Source organism: Lolium rigidum, chromosome 1 (assembly GCF_022539505.1).
Source record: "Lolium rigidum isolate FL_2022 chromosome 1, APGP_CSIRO_Lrig_0.1, whole genome shotgun sequence".
Lineage (NCBI taxonomy): Eukaryota > Viridiplantae > Streptophyta > Magnoliopsida > Poales > Poaceae > Lolium > Lolium rigidum.
In genome coordinates, this window is record NC_061508.1 from 52,811,467 (window position 1) to 52,835,916 (window position 24,450).

Below are 24,450 nucleotides of genomic sequence, written 5' to 3' on the forward strand. Positions count from 1 at the left end.
GCTCTCGGTACAGAGGGTTTCGCGATGAAGGCTTTAAGTAGGCGGAAGGGCGGAGTCGGAGGAGTCACGGGGGCCCCACACACTAGGGCCGCGCGGGCCCCCTTAGGCCGCGCCGCCCTAGTGTGGCGGCGCCCCGTGGCCCCACTTCGTTTCTCCCTCGGTCTTCTGGAAGCTTCGTGGAAAAATAAGCCTCTGGGCGTTGATTTTGTCCAATTCCGAGAATATTTCCTTACTAGGATTTCTGAAACCAAAAACAGCAGAAAACAACAACTGGCTCTTCGGCATCTCGTCAATAGGTTAGTGCCGAAAAATGCATAATAATGACATATAATGTGTATAAAACATGTGAGTATCATCATAAAAGTAGCATGGAACATAAGAAATTATAGATACGTTTGGGACGTATCAGGAGTTCATAAGTAATTAGATTAAAACTTGAACTAATTATCATGAACATAGTCTGAATAGTATTTTGAATTAAATTTGTAGAATTGGCATCCGTTTCCTACCATGCGCTAGTCTTGTAATTGAGATAGAAACACTGTTAAACCTGAGAAGTAACTTTACGGACTGGTACCGTATCGTTAAAGAATCAAGAAATAATTAAGTCGTATTGCAAAATTTTGGTAAACCTCACATTGCTGATTCAAAGAGAAATGGTTTCAATCAGTACCTAAAATTATCTTGTCTCCATGAAACTTGATGTTCAAATCCGTTTGAAAAGTAAGGAGCTGAAAAGTTAGTTTTCAGAAATAAGCAAGGTGTGAGATATATGTGATATCTAAAACCTTATTGCAAGATGATAGAATATAATTTAGTGAGACTACATGAACTCATAAGTTTTATGGGAATGTACGAAGGTTGAAGACGCTAGGCATCCCGATCCTCCAACTAGTTGGGCACTAACGATATTCGCATATCCATGAAGTGATCGTCCTTAGTATGCACCGTTGCTAAGACTCGTCGTTTCGAAGCATCACGTGATGATCGGGTGTTATAGATTCTACGTGTGCATACAACGGTTGCAAGCCAGATTTGCACATGCGAATACTAAGGTTAAACTTTACGAGCCTAGCATGTACTAACATGGTCTCGGAAAGACGTCATGATTTGATGGATGAAAATTATGAGTGAAATTGTTCATCACATTAAAAGGTTACTAATAGTGAAATCCGGAACACTTGTCATGTGATGATCAACTTTAAAGTAAGAACCTCAAAGTTATTGGTATTTGACCAACGGACCTAGAAGTTATTGAAGGTGAAGTGTTTTCCGGAAATGAGGAAAGCTAAAAGAGAAGCTACAAAAGATTTTGGCAGAAAGAAAGAAAAGACTAGAAAGTCTAGCTCAGGTGTATATAGATGATATACATGTTATGAATGTATACCTTGTTTGGTCACACATTAAAATTCTTGGGTATTTGTACCATATTTTTTGGTATGAGGTGTCATACAAAACAACACAATACAAGAATACAATGGCCTAAGTGACTGACAAGGAATATGGTAGGAATGCACGTCTGGAACAAAATAAAGTGCTATTGTGTTCGTCGTTGGCATTCTACCTAGCCATTCAGATTTATAATAAAGAACTTTATAATTGTTATTTTTTCTGGTCAAATGAAAACAATGAGTTGTTAAAATTATGACAGTGTTCCATGTACGATGGATAAGTTATTATAAATCTTTTATGGTGAAGCACACATGCATAACACTGACGCTAAAATGTCATAAGGCAAATGATGTGAATTCCACTTATTAGTGGAACCGCCATTTAGGTCATGTTAGAAAGAAACGCATGAAAGAACTCCATGCAAATGGATTTTTGGAGTCATTCGATTTTTGAATCGTTTGGCGCTTGCAAATCTCTTCTAAAGAGAATGACTGAAATACCGTCCATAGGCAAGAGTTGAACGGGCAACTAACTTAGTGAAAACATACATGATGATGTATGTGATTCATTGGGCATAGTTGTGTGCGGGAGATTCTTCTACTTCATGAAAACTTCCAACAATGAATTGAGTGTATATATAAGGATATATTTATTCGATAAGGAAGAAGTTTGAAGCATTTGAATAGATTCAAATAAATTTCAGCATGAAGTGGAAATCATCGTAATAGAAAAGTCAAATATCTATGATTGGATCATGGTGGAAATATTTGAATTACGAGTTTTAGCGAACATCTAAAAGAGTTATGAAATTGTTCTACAACTCACATTTCTTGGAGTATCATAGTGATGATGGAATATCCGAGAGATGTATCCAAACCTTGTTGGGTTAATGATGAGATAAAATAAAATGACGCCATTATATTTTTGTGGATTATGCTTTAGATATTGCCGCTTTTACACTAAATAGAGCGTCATCATAATCCGTTGAAATGACACCATATGAGTTCTGGCATGGGTATAAACCATAATAGTGCTTTCTTAAATTTTTGTATGTGTAGCATAAGTTTACAACCAAAATCGGATGAATGTCTTTGTTGGTTATCCCAGAGAATTGATTGGGAATTCTTTCCACTATGGAGTCAAAGACAAAAGTGTTTGTCGATATTTATTACTTATTTCCAAGAAATTGTTTCTAGTGAAGTATTTGAGTGGGAGGACAATGGAACTTGATAAGGTTTATGAACCTGAGCATGATGATCAGAGTAGCACATTGATGTCTACGGGTGCTTCTATTCTTGTAGACAGTGTTGGGCCTCCAAGAGCAGAGGTTTGTAGAACAGCAGCAAGTTTTCCTTAAGTGGATCACCCAAGGTTTATCGAACTCAGGGAGGAAGAGGTCAAAGATATCCCTCTCATGCAACCCTGCAACCACAAAGCAAGAAGTCTCTTGTGTCCCCAACACACCTAATAGGTGCACTAGTTCGGCGAAGAGATAGTGAAATACAAGTGGTATGAATGAATATGAGCAGTAGTAACGGCGCCGTGAAAAGTGCTTGCCGGCGTGCGGTTGATGGTAGTAATATTGCAGGCAGTATAAATGCGATAAAATAGTAAACAAGCAGCGATAGCGATATTTAGGAACAAGGCCTAGGGATCATACTTTCACTAGTGGACACTCTCAACATTGATCACATAACGGAATAAATAAATAGATGCTAGACTCTACACCCTCTTGTTGGATGATGAACACCACTAACCGTGTAGGATTACGCGAACCCTCAATGCCGGAGTTAACAAGCTCCACAATATTCAATGTTCATATTTAAATAACCTTAGAGTGCATAACGAGATCAACATAACCAAACCAAGTACTAACATAGCATGCACACTGTCACATTCACACTACGAAAGGAGGAATAGATCACATCAATACTATCATAGCAATAGTTAACTTCATAATCTACAAGAGATCACAATCATAGCCTACGCCAAGTACTACACGATGCACACACTGTCACCATTACACCGTGCAGGAGGAATAAACTACTTTAATAACATCACTAGAGTAGCACACGAGATAAATTGTGATACAAAACACATTGCAAACATAAAGAGATATAAATAAGCACTTCACTATGCCATTCATAACAGCGAATAAGTATTCCGTGAAATATAGCCTAAGAGACCCACACGGTGCACACACCGTCACCTTTACACATGTGGGACAAGGAGTCTCCGGAGATCACATAAGTAAAATCCACTTGACTAGCATAATGACATCTAGATTACAAGCATCATCATATGAATCTCAATCATGTAAGGCAGCTCATGAGATTATTGTATTGAAGTACATAGGAGAGAGATGAACCACATAGCTACCGGTACAGCCCCGAGCCTCGATGGAGAACTACTCCCTCCTCATGGGAGACTGCAGCGTTGATGAAGATGGCGGTGGTGTTGATGGAGAAGCCTTCCGGGGGCACTTCCCCGTCCCGGCGGCGTGCCGGAACAGAGACTCCTGTCCCCCAGATCTTGGCTTCGCGATGGTGGTGGCTCTGGAAGGTTTTCTCTGGTTTCGTCGAACGTGGTAGGGTTTTCGCAACGGAGACTTTAAGTAGGCGGAAGGGCAAGGTCGGTGGAGTCCTGGTGGGGCCACACACTAGGCCGGCGCGGCCAGGGCTTGGGCCGCGCCGCCCTACTTCATTTCCCCTTCGGACTTCTGGAAGCTTCGTGGAAAAATAGGACCCTTGGCGTTGATTTCGTCCGATTCCGAGAATATTTCCTTACTAGGATTTCTGAAACCAAAAACAGCAGAAAACAAGAACTGGCCCTTCGGCATCTCGTCAATAGGTTAGTTCCGGAAAACGCATAATAATGACATAAAGTATGCATAAAACATGTAGATATCATCAATAATGTGGCATGGAACATAAGAAATTATCGATACGTCGGAGACGTATCAGCATCCCCAAGCTTAGTTCTCGCTCGTCCCGAGCGAGTAAACGATAACAAAGATAATTTCGGAGTGACATGCCATCATAACCTTGATCATACTATTGTAAGCATATGTAATGAATGCAGCGATCAAAACAATGGTAATGACATGAGTAAACAAATGAATCATAAAGCAAAGACTTTTCATGAATAGTACTTTCAAGACAAGCATAAATAAGTCTTGCATAAGAGTTAACTCATAAAGCAATAATTCAAAGTAAAAGGTATTGAAGAAACATAAAGGAAGATTAAGTTTCAGCGGTTGCTTTCAACTTGTAACATGTATATCTCATGGATATTGTCAATGTAAAGTAATATAACAAGTGCAATATGCAAGTATGTAGGAATCAATGCACAGTTCACACAAGTGTTTGCTTCTTGAGGTGGAGAGAGATAGGTGAACTGACTCAACATAAAAGTAAAAGAAAGGTCCTTCAAAGAAGAAAGCATCGATTGCTATATTTGTGCTAGAGCTTTTATTTTGAAAACATGAAACAATTTTGTCAACGGTAGTAATAAAGCATATGTATCATGTAAATTATATCTTACAAGTTGCAAGCCTCATGCATAGTGTACTAATAGTGCCCGCACCTTGTCCTAATTAGCTTGGGTTAACACGGATCATCATTGCATAACATATGTTTCAACCAAGTGTCACAAAGGGGTACCTCTATGCCGCCTGTACAAGGGTCTAAGGAGAAAGTTCGCATTGGATTTCTCGCTTTTGATCATTCTTCAACTTAGACACCCATACCGGGACAACATAGACAACAGATAATGGACTCCTCTTTTAATGCTTAAGCATTCAACAACAGATAATATTCTCATAAGAGATTGAGGTTTTATGTCCAAACTGAAACTTCCACCATGATTCATGGCTTTAGTTAGCGGCCCAATGTTCTTCTCTAACAGTATGCATACTCAAACCATTTGATTGTGAAAAACGCCCTTACTTCAGACAAGACGAACATGCATAGCAACTCACATGATATTCAACAAAGAGTTGACGGCGTCCCCAGGAGCATGGTTATCGCACAACAAACAACTTAATAAGAGATAAAGTGCATAAGTATATATTCAATACCACAATAGTTTTTAAGCTATTTGTCCCATGAGCTATATATTGCAAAGGTAAAGAATGGAAATTTTAAAGGTAGCACTCAAGCAATTTACTTTGGAATAGCGGAGAAATACCATGTAGTAGGTAGGTATGGTGGACACAAATGGCATAGTGGTTGGCTCAAGGATTTTGGATGCATGAGAAGTATTCCCTCTCGATACAAGGTTTAGGCTAGCAAGGTTATTTGAAACAAACACAAGGATGAACTGGTGCAGCAAAACCGACATAAAAGACATATTGTAAACATTATAAGACTCTACACCGTCTTCCTTGTTGTTCAAACTCTTTACTAGAAATTATCTAGACCTTAGAGAGACCAATTATGCAAACCAAATTTTAGCAAGCTCTATGTATTTCTTCATTAATAGGTGCAAATTATATGATGCAAGAGCTTAAACATGAGCACAACAATTGCCAAGTATCACATTATCCAAGACATTTTACCAATTACTACATGTAGCATTTTCCGTTTCCAACCATATAACAATGAACGAAGCAGTTTCAACCTTCGCCATGAACATTAAAAGCTAAGAACACATGTGTTCATACGAACCAGCGGAGCGTGTCTCTCTCCCACACAAGGATGAACTTATTCAAACATAAACAAAAACAAACAGACGCTCCAAGTAAAGTACATAAGATGTGACCGAATAAAAATATAGTTTCAAGAGAAGAAACCTGATAATGTTGTTGATGAAGAAGGGGATGCCTTGGGCATCCCCAAGCTTAGACGCTTGAGTCTTCTTGAAATATGCAGGGATGAACCACCGGGGCATCCCCAAGCTTAGACTCTTCACTCTTCTTGATCATAGTATATCATCCTCCTCTCTTGACCCTTGAAAACTTCCTCCACACCAAACTCAAAACAAACTCATTAGAGGGTTAGTGCATAATCAAAAATTCACATGTTCAGAGGTGACACAATCATTCTTAACACTTCCGGACATTGGCCAAAGCTACCGGAAGTCAATGGAACAAAGGAATCCATCCCACATAACAAAAGAGGCAATGCGAAATAAAAGGCAGAATCTGTCAAAACAGTAACAGTCCGTAAAGACGAATTTTAAAATGGCACCAGACTTGCTCAGATGAAAATGCTCAAATTTAATGAAAGTTGCGTACATATCCGAGGATCACTCACGTAAATTGGCATAATTTTCTGAGTTACCTACAGAGAATTAGGCCCAGATTCGTGACAAGCAAGAAATCGGTTTCTGCGCAAGAATCCAAATCTAGTATCAACCTTTCTATCAAAGACTTTACTTGGCACAACAATGCAATAAAATAAGATAAGGAGAGGTTGCTACAGTAGTGACAACTTCCAAGACTCAAATACAAAATAAAAGTACTGTAGCAAAATAAACTCATGGGTTATCTCCCAAAAAGTTTTTTCTTTATAGCCATTAAGATGGGCTCAGCAATTTTAATGACGCACTCTCAAGAAATAAGAGTTGAAGCAAAAGAGAGCATCAAGAAGCAAATTCAAAACACATTTAAGTCTAACATGCTTCCTATGCATAGGAATATTGTAAATAAACAAGTTCATGAAGACCAAAGTAACAAGCATAGGAAGATAAAACCAGTGTAACTTCAAAAATTTCAGCATATAGAGAGGTGTTTTAGTAACATGAAAATTTCTACAACCATATTTTCCTCTCTCATAATAACTTTCAGAGGCATCATGAACATACTCAACAATATAACTATCACATAAAGCATTCTTATCATGAGTCTCATGCATAAAATTATTACTACTCCCAACATAAGCATAGTCATTCTTATTAATTGTAGTGGGAGCAAATTCAACAAAGTAGCTATCATTATTATTCTCATCAAGTGTAGGAGGCATAGTATTATCATCATAAAAATTACTCTCCATAGTAGGCGGCACCAAAAGACCACTATTATTATAATCATCATAAATAGGAGGCATATCATAATCAACATAAACTTTCTCCTCAATACCCGGAGGGCTAAAGAGATCATTTTCATCAAAACCGACCTCCCCAAGCTTAAATTCTTCCATAGCATTAGCAACAATGGTGTTCAAAGCATTCATACTAATAACATTCCCATTAGCATGCATAAGTTCCATGGGTTTTTTAATTTTCTCTTCAAACACATCATGTCCTAATTCAAGATAAAGTTCATACAGATCTCTCATTTTGTTGTTGTCTTCCATTAAGCCTAACTAGTGTTTAACAAGAAACAAAAAGATGCAATTGCAGGATCTAAAGGAAATAGCTTCGAGCACACACACAACGGCAACAGAAAAGTACTTAGTTACCTGGGACCGGAGTATGAGTGCCTTTTACCTTTCCTCCCGGCAACGGCGCCAGAAAAGTGCTTGATGTCTACGGGTGCTTCTATTCTTGTAGACAGTGTTGGGCCTCCAAGAGCAGAGGTTTGTAGAACAGCAGCAAGTTTTCCTTAAGTGGATCACCCAAGGTTTATCGAACTCAGGGAGGAAGAGGTCAAAGATATCCCTCTCATGCAACCCTGCAACCACAAAGCAAGAAGTCTCTTGTGTCCCCAACACACCTAATAGGTGCACTAGTTCGGTGAAGAGATAGTGAAATACAAGTGGTATGAATGAATATGAGCAGTAGTAACGGCGCCGTAAAAGTGCTTGTCGGCGTGCAGTTGATGGTAGTAATATTGCGGAGCAAGTATAAATGCAAGTAAAACAAGTAAACAAGCAGACGATAGCGTATTTAGGAACAAGGCCTAGGGATCATACTTTCACTAGTGGACACTCTCAACATTGATCACATAACGTAATAAATAAATAGATGCTAGACTCTACACCCTCTTGTTGGATGATGAACACCACTAACTGTGTAGGATTACGCGAACCCGCAATGCCGGAGTTAACAAGCTCCACAATATTCAATGTTCATATTTAAATAACCTTAGAGTGCATAACAGATCAACATAACCAAACCAAGTACTAACATAGCATGCACACTGTCACCTTCACACTACGAAAGGAGGAATAGATCACATCAATACTATCATAGCAATAGTTAACTTCATAATCTACAAGAGATCACAATCATAGCCTACGCCAAGTACTACACGATGCACACACTCGTCACCATTACACCGTGCGGGAGGAATAAACTACTTTAATAACATCACTATAGTAGCACACGGATAAATTGTGATACAAAACACATTGCAATCATAAAGAGATATAAATAAGCACTTCACTATGCCATTCATAACAGCGAATAAGTATTCTCTGAAATATAGCCTAAGAGACCCACACGGTGCACACACTGTCACCTTTACACACGTGGGACAAGGAGTCTCCGGAGATCACATAAGTAAAATCCACTTGACTAGCATAATGACATCTAGATTACAAGCATCATCATATGAATCTCAATCATGTAAGGCAGCTCATGAGATTATTGTATTGAAGTACATAGGAGAGAGATGAACCACATAGCTACCGGTACAGCCCCGAGCCTCGATGGAGAACTACTCCCTCCTCATGGGAGACTCGCAGCGTTGATGAAGATGGCGGTGGTGTTGATGGAGAAGCCTTCCGGGGCACTTCCCCGTCCCGGCGGCGTGCCGGAACGGAGACTCCCGTCCCCCGGATCTTGGCTTCGCGATGGCAGCGGCTCCGGAAGGTTTTCTCCGGTTTCGTCGAACGTGGTAGGGTTTTCGCAACGGAGACTTTAAGTAGGCGAAAGGGCAAGGTCGGTGGAGTCCTGGTGGGGCCACACACTAGGCCGGCGCGGCCAGGGCTTGGGCCGCGCCGCCCTACTTTGTCCCCACCTAGTGGCCCCACTTCGTTTCCCCTTCGGACTTCTGGAAGCTTCGTGGAAAAATAGGACCCTAGGCGTTGATTTCATCCGATTCCGAGAATATTTCCTTACTAGGATTTCTGAAACCAAAAACAGCAGAAAACAGCAACTGGCCCTTCGGCATCTCGTCAATAGGTTTGTTCCGGAAAACGCATAATAATGACATAAAGTATGCATAAAACATGTAGATATCATTAATAATGTGGCATGGAACATAAGAAATTATCGATACGTCGGAGACGTATCACACATCATCGGAAATGGTTCCGGAAGCGGCCACGACGATCATAGCTCCCATGTCTACAAAGAGTTATAGTCATGGAGATTGAAGTACCCATTGAACCTTGTAGGTATGGTTTACTTTGTGATCAAATAAATGATTTGTGGACAAACGATTTATTTTGAACAATAATGAACCAACTACAAACAAAGAAGTTATGATGGGCCCTGACTCCGTTAAAATGGCTGAGTGCCATGAAATCCAAGATAGGTGAATACTTTCTTGAAAGTAAAAAGACCTATAGAATTGATGGACTTGGATGCAATATCCTTGAAAAAGCTCGACTTGTCGAAAAGCATGCTTACAACAAAGTTCAAAGAGTTGACTAGAATAAGATTAGATCTTCCCTAGCGATGTTTATAGTCTATGTGGATTATTCTAGTGATCATTATATATTTCTTTTACGATATATGTTAGTAGGATGGAAAAAATACATTCCTTACCAGAAGTGTGTATTAAGGATGTATACTAGATACAACCAAGAGTTTTGCTGGTCCGTGGAATACTAGATAGGTATACAAACTTCAGTTGGATGAAGTGAGTATCGCGGAGTTGGAATCTTCACCGGATGAAATAGTCAAAAAGTTTTTGATTTTATCAGAAACGATGAAGATGCTTGCATTTGCACGAAATTAAGTGGGAGCGCTGAGACATAGTTATAATATCATATGTGGATGACATATCATTGATTATAAATGATGTAATTATGCACTTGATGTGAATAAAAGGTTTCATTTAGAATTTATTTCAATGAAAGGATATGGACTAAAACATATTTAGCGTAAAGATCTATGAAGAGAGATTGAATCGCATAGTAAGTTTAAGTCAAAGTACATAGAATGAATATTGAAACAGTTCAATACGCAAAACTTAAGATGTTCTTTTCCATGCGAAGGTTTAACAAGACTTGAGTGTATTTGACACTCAATGAGTAAAAACACATGAGTGATTTTAGATCACGAATAATATGTACAAAATCAGATGTCCTGTGCTCTAAAGTGTTATAAGCATATACCAGAATGATTCATGTGATGATCATTGGACGATAGTAAGAATATCCTTGAGTACTTTAGAAGAACCAAGAATGTATATTTTTATATGGGGTAATGACAAACAAATCGCTGTAAGTTGTTGCACCGATATTAGTTTGGTCACATATAAAAATAAATTTCAATCTAAATTAGGCTAATGTTGATTAAAAGGTGGCACAATGAGCTAGAAGAAGTCTATGCTAGATTTAGATGAGTTCTAAATATTATAACAGATTTTTCAAACAAAGGCAGAGTATGTCATTGTTTTGACAATGACTGAGGATGTTTAAGTCGAGGAATTCTTTGAGAACTTGTTGTAGTTCTGATAGTGTCGGAACTTTGAAGCTATATTGTGTGTGACAATATTAGTGACTTATTTCAGACCGCGGAATTAAGGTTCCACTAGAAGACTAAGCATATACGATTAATGACGACTCATTTGGAAAATGAGTGATGCGTGGAGACGCAAATGAATTGCAAAATATATACGTTTTCTGAGCGTGTTAGATTCGTTGACTGAAATCTCTCCCGTGAGCAAAACATGATAAGCACCAGAAGGACAAGGTGTTATATCTTTACAAATGTAAACTAGATTATTGACTCTAGTGCAAGTGGGAGACTGTTGGAGATATGCCCAAGAGGCAATGATAAAATGGTTATTATTATATCTTTGTGTTTGTGATAAATGTTTACATCCCATGCTATAATTGTATCAACCGAAACATTGATACATGTGTGTTATGTAAACAACAAAGAGTCCCTAGTAAGTCTCTTGTATAACTAGCTTGTTGATTAATAGATGATCATGGTTTCGTGATCATGAACATTGGATGTTGTTAATAACAAGGTTATGTCATTGGGTGAATGATATAATGGACACACTCCCAAATAAGCGTAGCATAAGATCAAGTCATCAAGTTTATCTTGCTATAAGCTTTCGATACATAGTTACCTAGTCCTTCGACCATGAGATCATGTAAATCACTTACACCGGAAGGATACTTTGATTACATCAAAATCCATTGCGTAAATGGGTGGCTATAAAGATGGGATTAAGTATTCGGAAAGTATGAGTTGAGGCATATGGATCAAGAGTGAGATTTGACCATCCCGATGACGGATAGATATACTCTGGGCCCTCTCGGTGGAATATTGTCTAATTAGCTTGCAAGAATGTGACAAGGTCACAAGAGATGACATACCACAGTACGAGTAAAGAGTACTTGTTGGTAACGAGGTTGAACTAGGTATGGAGATACCGATGATCAAACCTCAGACAAGTAAGTATCGCACGACAAAGGGAATTGGTATCGTATGTTAAAGGTTCATGCGATCACTAGTTCATCTTTGAGTGAGTGAGAGTTATTATGGATCTCCAGACCCCGCTAATAATTATTGATTGGAGAAGTGTCTCGATCATGTCCACTTCATTCACGAACCGTAGGGTGACACACTTAAGGTTCGTCGACGCGTTTGAGTGGATAGGGAACGCCGGAGAAAAGAATGGACAGCGCATGAATTATTTTGACATACTGCCGAAATAAGTTTCGGTATATCAAAATTATTGCAAGGAGAAAATTATTAATGTATGTTCATTGAATGAAGTATTCATTAATGAAGTGTTCATTGAATGAAGTATTTATTAATTGAAGTGACATTAAATAAAGAGAATTAAAATTGTTTTAATGGAAAACTCTTGGTTTTTGAGTGGAAAGTCCACTAAAATTATGAGGCTTGAGTGGAGGTGAGTGGGAGCTCCACCCACATGATGAGGGAAGAGGTGGGGGCGCCTCTTGGGGCGTGATCCCCTTGGGGCTGGCTGCCTCCCCTCCTCCTATATATAGTGGTGCTCTCACACCTCCTATAAGTTGCTCTCACACATGCCCTTTGGTTGACATCTTCCTCCCTTGCTTAGCTGATCCACCTCACGAGCGGTTGCTTAGGCGAAGCCCTGCTCAAGAGTAGTCTCCACCACCACCACCATGTCGTAGTGCTGCTGGAGTTCCCGAGGATCCACTACTTCCGCTACCCAACTGGAGCAAGGCATGGAGGTCGTCATCAAGTTGTACGTGTGACCGATCACGGAGGCGCTGCCCATTTGTGGTGCTGATCTTGGCGACCTTAGGCCGGGCGTGTACATTCTACACCAACCACGTTTGATTGCGGGAACGTTATCCCACTACCGGTCTTCGAGGGTGAGTCCTTCTGAAACCGTTACAAGTATCTCCTAGATTCGATCTTGGTGTGTTGCAAACTGTAGGAATTTTTTGTTTTCTATGTAACGAATCCCATCAATTACTATGAGATTCGTTTGGGCATCTATCTATCTATTATTGTTAGAGTATATCACGTCTAGGCTATATTAGGCAGTTTAAGATTGTACTCCAATTCTATCTCTACTAGGCTTCTTGCCCTCCAAGTCTCTAGTACTATATAAACAGCCCAAGAGGCTCAATGTAATTATCAATTACCGCATATCAATACAATCAATATTTCGCAGTCTATCATGGTATCAGAGCGGTTCTTTCTGCGACCTAGGGTTTAGCCACCCACCGCTTCCGCCGCCCCCGGGGAGATCGATCTCCATGATCTCCGCCGGGGGCATCCGATCTTGTTGCTAAGTTTTTCTTTAGATTAGTTTCGTAGTTTAGCAAATTTTGTTTCAGATCTATTTCTTTCTCTCTTTTTCTTTAGCCACCAAATAGTCTGCTCGCGATGTTGTCATCACGCGCCTCTACTCCAACCTCGGTGTTGACTCATCTCCAGAAAATCCCCGGCAATGATCGTGCCAAGGAGGCTCCACGCAGCGCCCCAAGGGACGCCTTCATGCGCCATCGCCGACTTCTCCGACCGCACGCCACCACCATGTCGGATCATCTTCGCCAACACCAACCGGGACACCCGTCCCAACTATGCGCTTCGCCATCAACAAAGGGCCGCATCATCGTCGCTGGTCATCATCGCCAACCACCATCTCTACCAACAACTCTGCCGCACGTACTGCATCGTCGCCGTCATCACCAATCAAGGTCTTCGTCAACGCCAATGGGTTCTGCGTCGCCACGCTCCTGCATGTAGATGAATAAAACGGGTTCGATCCCCGACATCTACTACCACTACAGTTCAATCGCCATCGACAACCACCTCGTCATCTTCGTCCACAATGACCATACCGCCAGAGTTGCAGTCTAATTTTTTGTTTGCACCGCATGTGCTCAATTTTCTTCTTGCAACCACTTTGTCTACTCCGGCGCATACGGCGCGCAACCGACCGTACACGGAGACCTTCTCTGCTACTCTATCCAACTATGGCGTGCATGGTTCATGGTGGTCCCTGTCTTCGCACGCCCGGTACCGGCAACACCGGCGCGTGCCTTCGTCCCCGACGCGCTCCCGAGCCCGGCAAGTTTGGGGCGGCGTGTCGCCTACCTCAACTACCACAAATCCAGCTACGTCTACCTCGAGTTGACTACCGCTGCAACCGCCTTTTATTTTATCACTATGGCGACTTCCCCCGGGCTCAAGATGACACCGACCACAACAACATCAACATCAACAACTTCATCAACGGTGATTAAATCACACACGGCTCCATCGACCGCGACTACAACGCCCTGGCTACCGGCTACATCGACATCGGCATCAAGGGCTATCATCCACCGGCCCCCTCTCCAGTCGGCGCCTTCGGCTTATGCTCCAGTCGGACCGTCCGCGACGCTCTTGCTGTATTCGCGTCACTACCGATCCGACTGCGGGGGGTGTTAGAGTATATCACGTCTAGGCTATATTAGGCAGTTTAAGATTGTACTCCAATTCTATCTCTACTAGGCTTCTTGCCCTCCAAGTCTCTAGTACTATATAAACAGCCCAAGAGGCTCAATGTAATTATCAATTACCGCATATCAATACAATCAATATTTCGCAGTCTATTAATTATATTATTAAAACAACAAACAACCAATGGTTTAGATTTAACAAGACACACATTGAACCTATTAACGATGTAGATTTATTAGCATCCACCAATCGGTATATGTTAGTACCGTGTACATGGATAACACCTTGATAGATTTCTAGGCAAGACTCCCACCTGTGCACGTAGTGGACCTGCGATAGAAAATATCTCCACACCTTCCGCTTTTACATACATATCTAAACATCGACAGAAGACAACATTGCAACAACCATTGAGCGGCATCAAAGCTGAAGCGTGGCGATATCTGGTCATAGGATCTCGGCAGGCATCGGATAGGATGCCGTCGTCCTGGAGCATTCGACCAGGCGGTGGGGCAAAAGGCAAGATTGCACAGGCCGTCTACATAACAGGTCTCCACTTGGTAGATGCATCGACGAAGAATAGGCCAGGGTTGGCATCTCACCGTCCCCTCCCCTCCCGTCTCCTGGTGAGCCTTCTGCGGATCTTTGCCTCTCCCTGTGTCAATTCATCCTCAATGCTTGCTAATTATTCCCGTTTCAGCAAATATCCTATGATTTGAGATTCATGTAGAACGTTGGAAACTATGACGTTGTAGCCCTGCCATCACCGAACGTTTGGCGCTGCAGCCGTCGCTGTCTGTGTGAGGTCATGTAGCTGAAGCCCCATAAGTTTGGGTCTCAATTATTCTACGCGTGGTTTCTAGATTATAAGAAATGTTGTATGTGTGGTATCTGGAATTTAAGATTTAGTATGGTGTGTTTGCGAGGGAGTCGAGCATAGAGTTATTACATCTGATTTGTGCCACTTCATGATTTTGTTCTCTTTGGATCGATTGGTCCCTCATGTTCTTTTTTGTTATACCGGCAGCCAGATCGCGGCAACCGTATGTTAGTTCACAATGGACTGTCGAGAGATCAGCGGCAGCGCGATGCAGCCTGCAGGTATTTTCTCCTGTTCTTTGCCCAGTTTCTTTGTCAAGTAATGCCAACAATTTTACTATCGAACTCCAAAAATTCCATGTACTATTTCCTCTCTTTACTCTGTTTTTTTTTCGTGGACTTGCAGGCTTGCAGCATGACAATACACTTTGAGAAGTCTTAGAGATGAGGTTACACATGACTTGCAACAACTATACGAAACAGAGAAATGAGGTGCAATTATTTTCGATAAGCTATCAGCTTTAACTAGAGGAAGAAAATGAGTGATTCGTTAAGATCTTTTGATCTCTGTTTGATTGCTATAGTCCCTCTGTAGTGCTCGGGATAGCTTAGGGAACGGCTAAACCATATCGAGTCATTACCCGTTGTCTATGATTTGCATCGTATGCGATGAATACACATATCGATTCATTACCAGCTGTCTATGTCAGGAACTGAGGCTCAGTTTATTGCAGGAATTTGTGGACTGATCACAACAGAAGATTTGGACATTATAGAAAAGAAAGCAGTATGCCACTTTTTTTAACTTGCTCTTCTCATTTGAATTGAACGTATAACATAAGTAGGAAAGGGTCAGCCATGGAATTCTATTGTTCCCACTGGTCTATTGGTTTCATTCCAAATATTTATCAGTCTAGGATTTGGTAAAAACGACTTTCCCAAATACATTTACTTGGTGCAGTGGTAGTTGTTTCCTCGATTAGTCAATGCTAATGCCAGCGCTAACTGAAATGTTTTCAAGCATGTGTTTAAATATACCGAATTTATCTGTAGTAGATTTTAATCTATTTGTACGATAATTTGCTCTGATAGAAAGTTTAAGAATTGCATGCGCAATTTAAGGTGGAGGATGCGGCGGATGGCATGCCGCATGGTAACGGAGGCCTAGGCGATGCACGGCATCACGAGGAGCCAGGGCGATTCAACATCCAACGTTTAATCTCTCCTACAGTTATACATGGAAGACTGAATTTTAGTGAAATTATTCAGCATTGCTTGGTGAGGTTGCGCCATGAAAGACGTTGATTTGTCTTAGATTTTTGGCAGGTACCAGGTACCAGTGTAATACTAAAGGTAAAATTTTCCAATTTGTATAGCTTGCATTAGTTTTCAAACTTTACATACTTACAGGTTAGGGCAAAGTGGAACAAGCCGTAAAGTTTATATTTGCAACTATTTTGTCCACAAAGACATAACAAATTATTAAATTTGCACGTGCATATTTTTACCTCATCTATAAATCAGCGACACATGATATGTTAAGTGTCGTATGTTTTTCATAATAGCGCACTACAGCCGTAATATCATTGTTTTATATAAAATCAAAACCTTAAAAATGTGTTGTTGTTAAAGCATATGTAGCTGTTATTTCTCTATGCAAGTATTGCCCATAGTAATATATATTCCAACCTTTTATTAATCATATAACCATCCATTAGTATATAATTGAACTAAAATATATAAACTGCAGGACATTTAAAGAAAAAGGCGGTAATTGAATAAAAGGTGTGATTTAATGTTTATCAAATGTTAGCATGGATATATTATTTTCAATAATATAATTACAAATCAATCAAAGCATAAAGAAAAATAAGAGAAACAAATGAATGAAATTCAAAAGAAATTCAAAATTAGTTATGGAGATGACTCATTCGAAATCTAGCCGCGCAAGTGGGTGGGCTACTCCGCTAGTTACAATATAACACATAGGCCTTAATCCAACTGCGTCTATGATTAATAATGCACCTTCTGGTTATCGTTCGAACCCCTTCCAGTATTAAGTTGTAAGCAACAGATTATCGCATTAAGCAATGTGTGTAAAGTAAACAATATAATTACCCTTAGATAAAACATTTTTGCTTTCTCCCTAGTATCAACAACACATCTACAATCTTAGAAGTTATTGTCACTCTTCCAGAAAACTAGAGGCATGAACCCACTATCGAGCATAAATACTTCCTCTTTGAGTCAGAAGCATTTACTTGGCCACAGTACCTACTAGCAACGAAAAGCATGCAAGATCACAAGTAACATATGACAAATATATAATCGATCTCAACATAGTATTCAATATTCATCGGATCCCAGCAAACACAACATGTAGCATTATATAAAGATGATCTTGATTATGATAGGCAGCTCACAAGATCTAAACATGAGGCACAATTTGGAGAAGACAACCATCTAGCTACTTCTATGGACCCATAGTCCAGGGATGAACTACTCACGCATCACTTCGGAGGCGGACATGGAGATGTAGAAGCCTCCGGTGATGATCTTCCTCTCCGGCAGGGTGCCGGGAAGAGCTTCAGAACCCTCCCGAGCTAGGGTCTGCGATGGCGGCCGCGACGGAACTTTTCATGGATGGAGGCTCGGGTGTTTAGATTTTTCCCGAGATCGTGAATAAATAGGCGGAAGGGCGAGGTCGGTGCCGCCTGAGGGGCCCACACCACCCCTTGGCGCGGGCCCACCCTTGGCCGTGCCATGGGGTGGTCTGGCCGCCCTGTGGCGCCTCTTCGTCCCCCTCTGGACTCCGTCTTTGTTACGGTAAAATATTGACTTCGGCTTTTGTTTTGTCCAATTCCGAGAATATTTCCTGTACAACTATTCTGAAATACAAAACAACAAAAAACAGGGAACTGGCACTGTGGCATCTTGTTAATAGGTTAGCGTCGGAAAATGTATAAAAGTGCGACAAAGTGTAAGCAAAACGTATATAAATTGGTGTAAAGCAAGCACGGTGCATCAACAATTATAGATTCGTTTGCCACTTATCAACTACGCTCGGAAAGGCGGTTCCAGGAGCTTTAAAGGGCACCCGTACGGGGAAGCCCCGCCCGTACCATGCGCCCATACCATGTGCCCGTACCATGCGTCGATGCGTTTCTGAGGTTAAACCCTATAAGTTTCGTGAACGGGTCGACGCTAAAAGGAGAGCCATTCATCGCCAAACAGAGCCGCCATCAACTAGATCGATCTGCACCACACCGAAGGAGATCCATCACCATAGTTCATCCATCCCATCTCCTCCATAGCCATAGCCATCACCATTGTAATAGAGATCTCCTTGAGAATTGGCGACCATTGTATGAATATTGTGATTTCAATCTAAGTATTGTGCACATTTATTTCTATCTTTGTATTTGATCTTGATATTATGTGTGAGTAGTCCTCACGGGTTGCGGGTTGGGGTGAATCCTTGCAGCGTTCATGTGCATCTAATCTTATAATGTTTGTAAGGACTGAATAGGAGTTTTGCAATCTTGTATCCTTGTCTCTTTGCCTTTTTTGATGATCTGCAGATACCCATATCATTCGACTCGATTAAGCGAAGAGGTTGGATGAGTGGAGAATGGTGTGCTACCGCGAAACCTCAGTAACAGAAAGGGGAAAGTAACAGTACATGTTTAGTGATTCATTCGGGATCATGACAGAATCATCTAGCTTAAGACTTTGGTCTATATTCATTTACTTAATAACTGTTGTTGCTTGCGGCTGTAAGAACAATGGTTGGACCATTAGACTCTTTTCACCTCTGGATTTAGGGGCGAGAGTATTTACGGATGTGGTACTCACAAATCTCTTATCTCTATTTTCTTTTTTACACATATGTGCTTCAATTATATATGTATGCATAGCTGCAGGTGAAACCTTAACCGTGACCTATTTCCATCATTGAACACAACCCCCTTAAAACTAAACTAGATATGTCCAGTAAGCTGAAGATAAACTACACTAGCAAGTCTTGTAGACATTTCCTTTACACTATTTTAGCAGTGCTTTCCAAGGTTCGATTAAACCAAGGTCTTCTAGGGAAAAAACCTTATCATACTACAATCTGTAATCCAGATCGAAGGTATCAACCCTTTTTTTGGCGCCGTTGCCAGGGAAGCAATTTCACTATTTCGGTAAGGTTACTAGAGACCTTGTTAGTTATTTTATTTTTAGTTTTAAGATTTTATTTACTGTTAATAGTTTACTATTTTAGTCTTTACTTGAAATCCCAAAAAAATTAGTTACTTGTTCTTTTGCAATCATAGAAGAAAATACCAAAAAGATAATCACTATGGCAGAAAAGAAGCTTGCGGAATATGCTATCCCCAATGATGATTTTATTCGTGCACCCATAACTCATCCCGTTGTTGCAGCGGAGAACTACGAAATTAAACCTAACCTTTTAAGTTCGGTTCAGCGGGACAAATTTGTAGGCTTAGCCGCTGAGGACTCACATATGCACTTAAATACATTCACTGAAATATATGATATGATGCGCATTAAATATGTTGACCCAAATGCTGTTAAATTACGCTTATTTCCTTTTTTGTTAAGAGGAAAAGCAAAGGACTTGTTGCTAGCTTTGCCTAAGGGCACTATAATTTCATGGGATGAATGTACTAATATATTTATGACTAAGTTTTTCCCAACAGCAAAGACTATGCAACTGCGCTCTAACATTACAGGTTTTAGACAAGAAGACCGCGAGCCACTAGCGCTTGCATGGGAAAGGAAGTAGGAAGCCACCATGAACTGTTCAATTCATGGAATGGAGGATTGGTTGATTCTACATTTATTTTATAATGCCCTTAACCCAATGTCAAATTATATGCTTGATACTGCAGCTGGAGGAACATTCATGAGGAAGTCAGTTGAACTGGCAAGGAGGCTTCTAGATGATATGCAAAGAAACCATGCCCAATGGCATGTAGAAAGATCCTCCTCAAAAAGGTGAATGCAATCACCGAACATAACAATGAAGATCTTACTTCAAAGGTAGATGAGCTTATACATATTCTTAAAGGTAAGGAAACTACCCAGGTTAATGCCATCACCAACTCTAATGTTGAGGAAGTAGACTTAATAGCAAGAAATCCTTATAACCCTGCATGGAAGAGTCAAAACTATGGCTCTAATTTTCCTAGACAATATAATAACAATGGTAATACTTCAATTGAAAGTACTTTCAAAAAAATTATGCATGCTCAAGCTTAATAAAATAGTACCCTTACAAAGCTTCCTGAAAATCATAGCACTATGTTAGGGAATTTATCTAATCAAACCGTTTCTCTTAAGAAAGATGTTCAATTTCTACAGGAAATGACGAAGACCATCGAGACACAACTGGGGAAGATAGCTGAAAACCAAACTATAATACTTGCAAGATTTTCAGGTAAGCCAGAACCAAACCCCATTGAAGACCTCAAGATGATGAGGATTGAAAGAAATGGAGAAGCACTTGAAGAACTGGACTATAGCAATGCTCCAACACAGGAATACTCCGTGGAAGATCTCATAAAGATGGTCACGACAAGACATCCCGGAGTCAATGAAGATAATGGTGAAAGGTACCATCAATTTATTCATGAAGTAGCATGCAAAGTCCGTGATTTAGAGTATAAGAAGCTATCTGAAAAACTTCCAGCTAAGCTTGATGATATATTTGAGCCCACTAAAAAAAATCATTTTGGAACACATGAGGTGGTTGCACTTTGTGATCTTGGTGCAAACGTCTCCACAATTCCAAAGAGCTTATTTGATAAGTTAGGAAGGGGTCCATTTAGAACTACTGAGCTAAGACTTCACTTAGCTGATTCAACATATAGACAATCTGTAGGCATAAAAGATAATATTATAGTAGAGATTAAAGGATGTCTTACTCTTATTGATCTTGTTATTGTGGACATGCCTGAAGATCCTATAGCTCCTATAATCTTAGGAAGGCCATTTCTTAGAACTATTGAAGCTCTAATCAATTTACATGAAGGCAATGTGAGAATTAGACTACCATCCAAAGACCCATTTGTAGTACACTTCCGTAGAAAGAAGAAGGCCAAACGTGATGATGATGGGATCATTACTTTGAAAGATAATTACTTTGGAGTGCGTCTTCCACTTCCAACACTTAAGTGATCATCATCTTGGTCAACCTAATTGACCTTAACTAGAAGCGCTTCATGGGAGGCAACCCATGATCAATAAGTTTTTATTTCTAGTTCTTGTTTAGTTTAATGTTTAGTTTTATTTGTTTGTTTTTGTTTTTAATAAAGAGTGTTCATGAGATCCTTTGAAAAAGAGGAGAAGAAAATAAGCAACAATGCCTTTTTAATTTCATATACTAACGGTTGCGCATTCTTGATATATATACTGCTGTTTTTCCTTACTCATTTTCGAGGTAATATTGATGCACAAGGGCACGTGAAAATTGCACCTTTTTTATGTTCGCATGTTAATGTAACTTTCGCGACCATCGGTACGACCGGAGCCGCCCGTACCACGCGCCCGTACCGCATCCATAGCTTCGAGGAAGAAAAGTTGGAAATTTCATCGAAACCATCTGTAACTTTGGCGACCATCGGTACGGGCAGACCAAACCGTACCATGCGCCCGTACCGCTTCAATGTGGAAACTCCAAATTTTCGGAAAACATACTGTAAGTTTAACGACCATCGGTACGGGGGGATACGTCTGTACCGTCCGGCCGTACCGCGTCAACCACCTTATCCCTAAGGTGGCTGCACCTGGTACGGGCGGGATGCGCCCGTACCGTGCGCCTGTACCACGTATCAGCACCATAAATAGGCAGGGAAGAGGTAATCAAATCAAAAATTTCATATCATCTCTCTCTCTTCCTCCTCCAAACTCAAAACTAACTCCATTGGATCTCCAAATTCGTTTGTTTTTTATTCGATTCCTCGCACTCCATCGAAGTATGGTGCGTTTCTCCTATGATCTCCAAATTTTTATCTGTGAATGCATGCTCTAGATTTAATCATTATCAATCTAGACTTAGGTCATATTATGAACTTCATCACCTTAATGAGCATGCTAGATTTCAGTTTTAGAGGAGATTCTTTTATAAGATGTGTAGCGGATGATCATATGTCTATTTCTATCGGATCATATTTTTTATTTTTGTTAAAAAAATTAAGTTGTGCTTTAGATACTAAACTGTTAATTATTTATTTTAGATGAACACAAGGAGCCGCTCGCGCGCTGTGGCTACACAAGCTGCACTACCGGTTGAAGACTCACCCGCTTTGCTCGGTATCAAGTTCGAAGACCACCGTCATCTCAACCGTTCCAACCGTCTCAAGGACCGCGAGATCAAGTCGACAAAATGGGCATGCCCCCATATTTTGAACCAACTCGGCCTACGGAACGATTTCAATATTCTTTGCAACAATGTTGATTTGCTTGACTTTTCTTTTCAGGAGGCTGCCACCTATTGCCGCTTGACACTCGAGTTCCTCAACACCCTGAAGCAGACTGTGAATCATTACTACAACTCTGAGGAGAATCAACCCGGAGTCGACCGGATATCCTTCCGTTTGATGAACCGTGAGTATGATTTGACCCTAGATGAGTGGTGCAACCACTTTGGCTTTAAGAACAACACCACCTCCAACCGCTATGCATGCTTTACTTTGAACCCCTCACCTAGCATGTATTTTTCTAGGATGAGAGTATCTAGCGCACTCCCTTGGGGAAATTCTATTGAGTGCCCTGATATTCGCTATTTGTACTAGGCTATTGCTAACACCTTGCAGGCACGAGGTGATTTCATCACCATCTTGGCAAGAAGGCTTAATATCAATGTAAGTAACTTACGAGCATTGGAAGGCCCTCTCCGTCTTAGTTTTACTACTCTGAATCCATGTGGTATGATTAGAAAGATAGAAGGTAGATATTACTTCAATATACCGGGAGATGATCACTTGATCGCTGCCTCTCTGCCTAATGGTTTATTCTCTCTTGAGGATAGGCGTTTGCATTATGATGCGCAGGTTGAGGCAAATCTACCCCAACAACAAGATGAACCCAAAGGAGAAGAGGAAGTTGAACAAGAACCTCAAGGACCGGAACAGGAGCAGCAACCACTCCATGACTTCACCACCTACCAGGACATGTACTCGCTCGAAGGAAGCATTGATAACCTGAGCAACCTCGCCATCAACCTTCAAGACAATGCCACCGAACTCAATTCCCAGTTCACTCACTAGAGCAACCAATGGAACTATGCGAATTATCCTCCACCACAATGAGCTCACCAAGAGTACTTGCAAAAGCCTAAGCTTGGGGATGTGTTCCTCGAGCATTTATATTTGTGTTGAATAAATTTGTACTCCAGCTCTTTGAAAGAGTTTTGAAACACTCGTGTTGGTTTGTTCCAACACTTTGCTTTTTTATGTGCTTTTCTTTTTAGTTCATTTTTCTTTTTATTTGTTTTGTTTGAGTTCCTTACTTCGTCGCCAATCTCTTTTCTTTTTCCCTCTCTATTCCAATTCACAAAAATACAAAAAGATTTTTACCTTTATCCTTGTTCTTGAAAGAGCTGAATTTCTAATGCCTCTTTGATTGATATTATTAATGTGAGAGATCTACCAAGAGTTTTGAAGGAACACATCATAAGGAAGAGAAATATGAAGCCGCCTACAAGAGGTATGTCTTATGTATCCCACTTTTAAAGTTTGGATTGTTCATGCTAGTCAGTAGACTTGTTAAGATATAGTACGTACCAGTGGGAGTGATTTCAAGCAATTGGAGTAGAGCTTTTATTTGTATGTTTAGTTAATTGTGAAAGTTCTTACTCTACTTCATTTAGTTAACCGAGTCTTGCATTGGAAATAATATTGCCAAACAAGTACAACACGAAGAGGTCTAAAATTATGACTTGTATGATGACCAATTGTCTTCAAGGTTTAATTTTGAAGATACTTAACTCCATAGATGCTGGGATAGACTTGATACACTCTTGATAGGAGTTGTTTGATGGAATTGAAATCTAGTGGTAGCCGAGACACATGCCAAGATGTAAGGCTGTGAATAAATATGAGATATAGCTTTACGCGTGTCAACATATGCATTAATGTATGATATTGCTTTATGCGTGTCAACATGACTGTTGCGCACACTCATGGGATACTAGCACCACTGGACCCATGA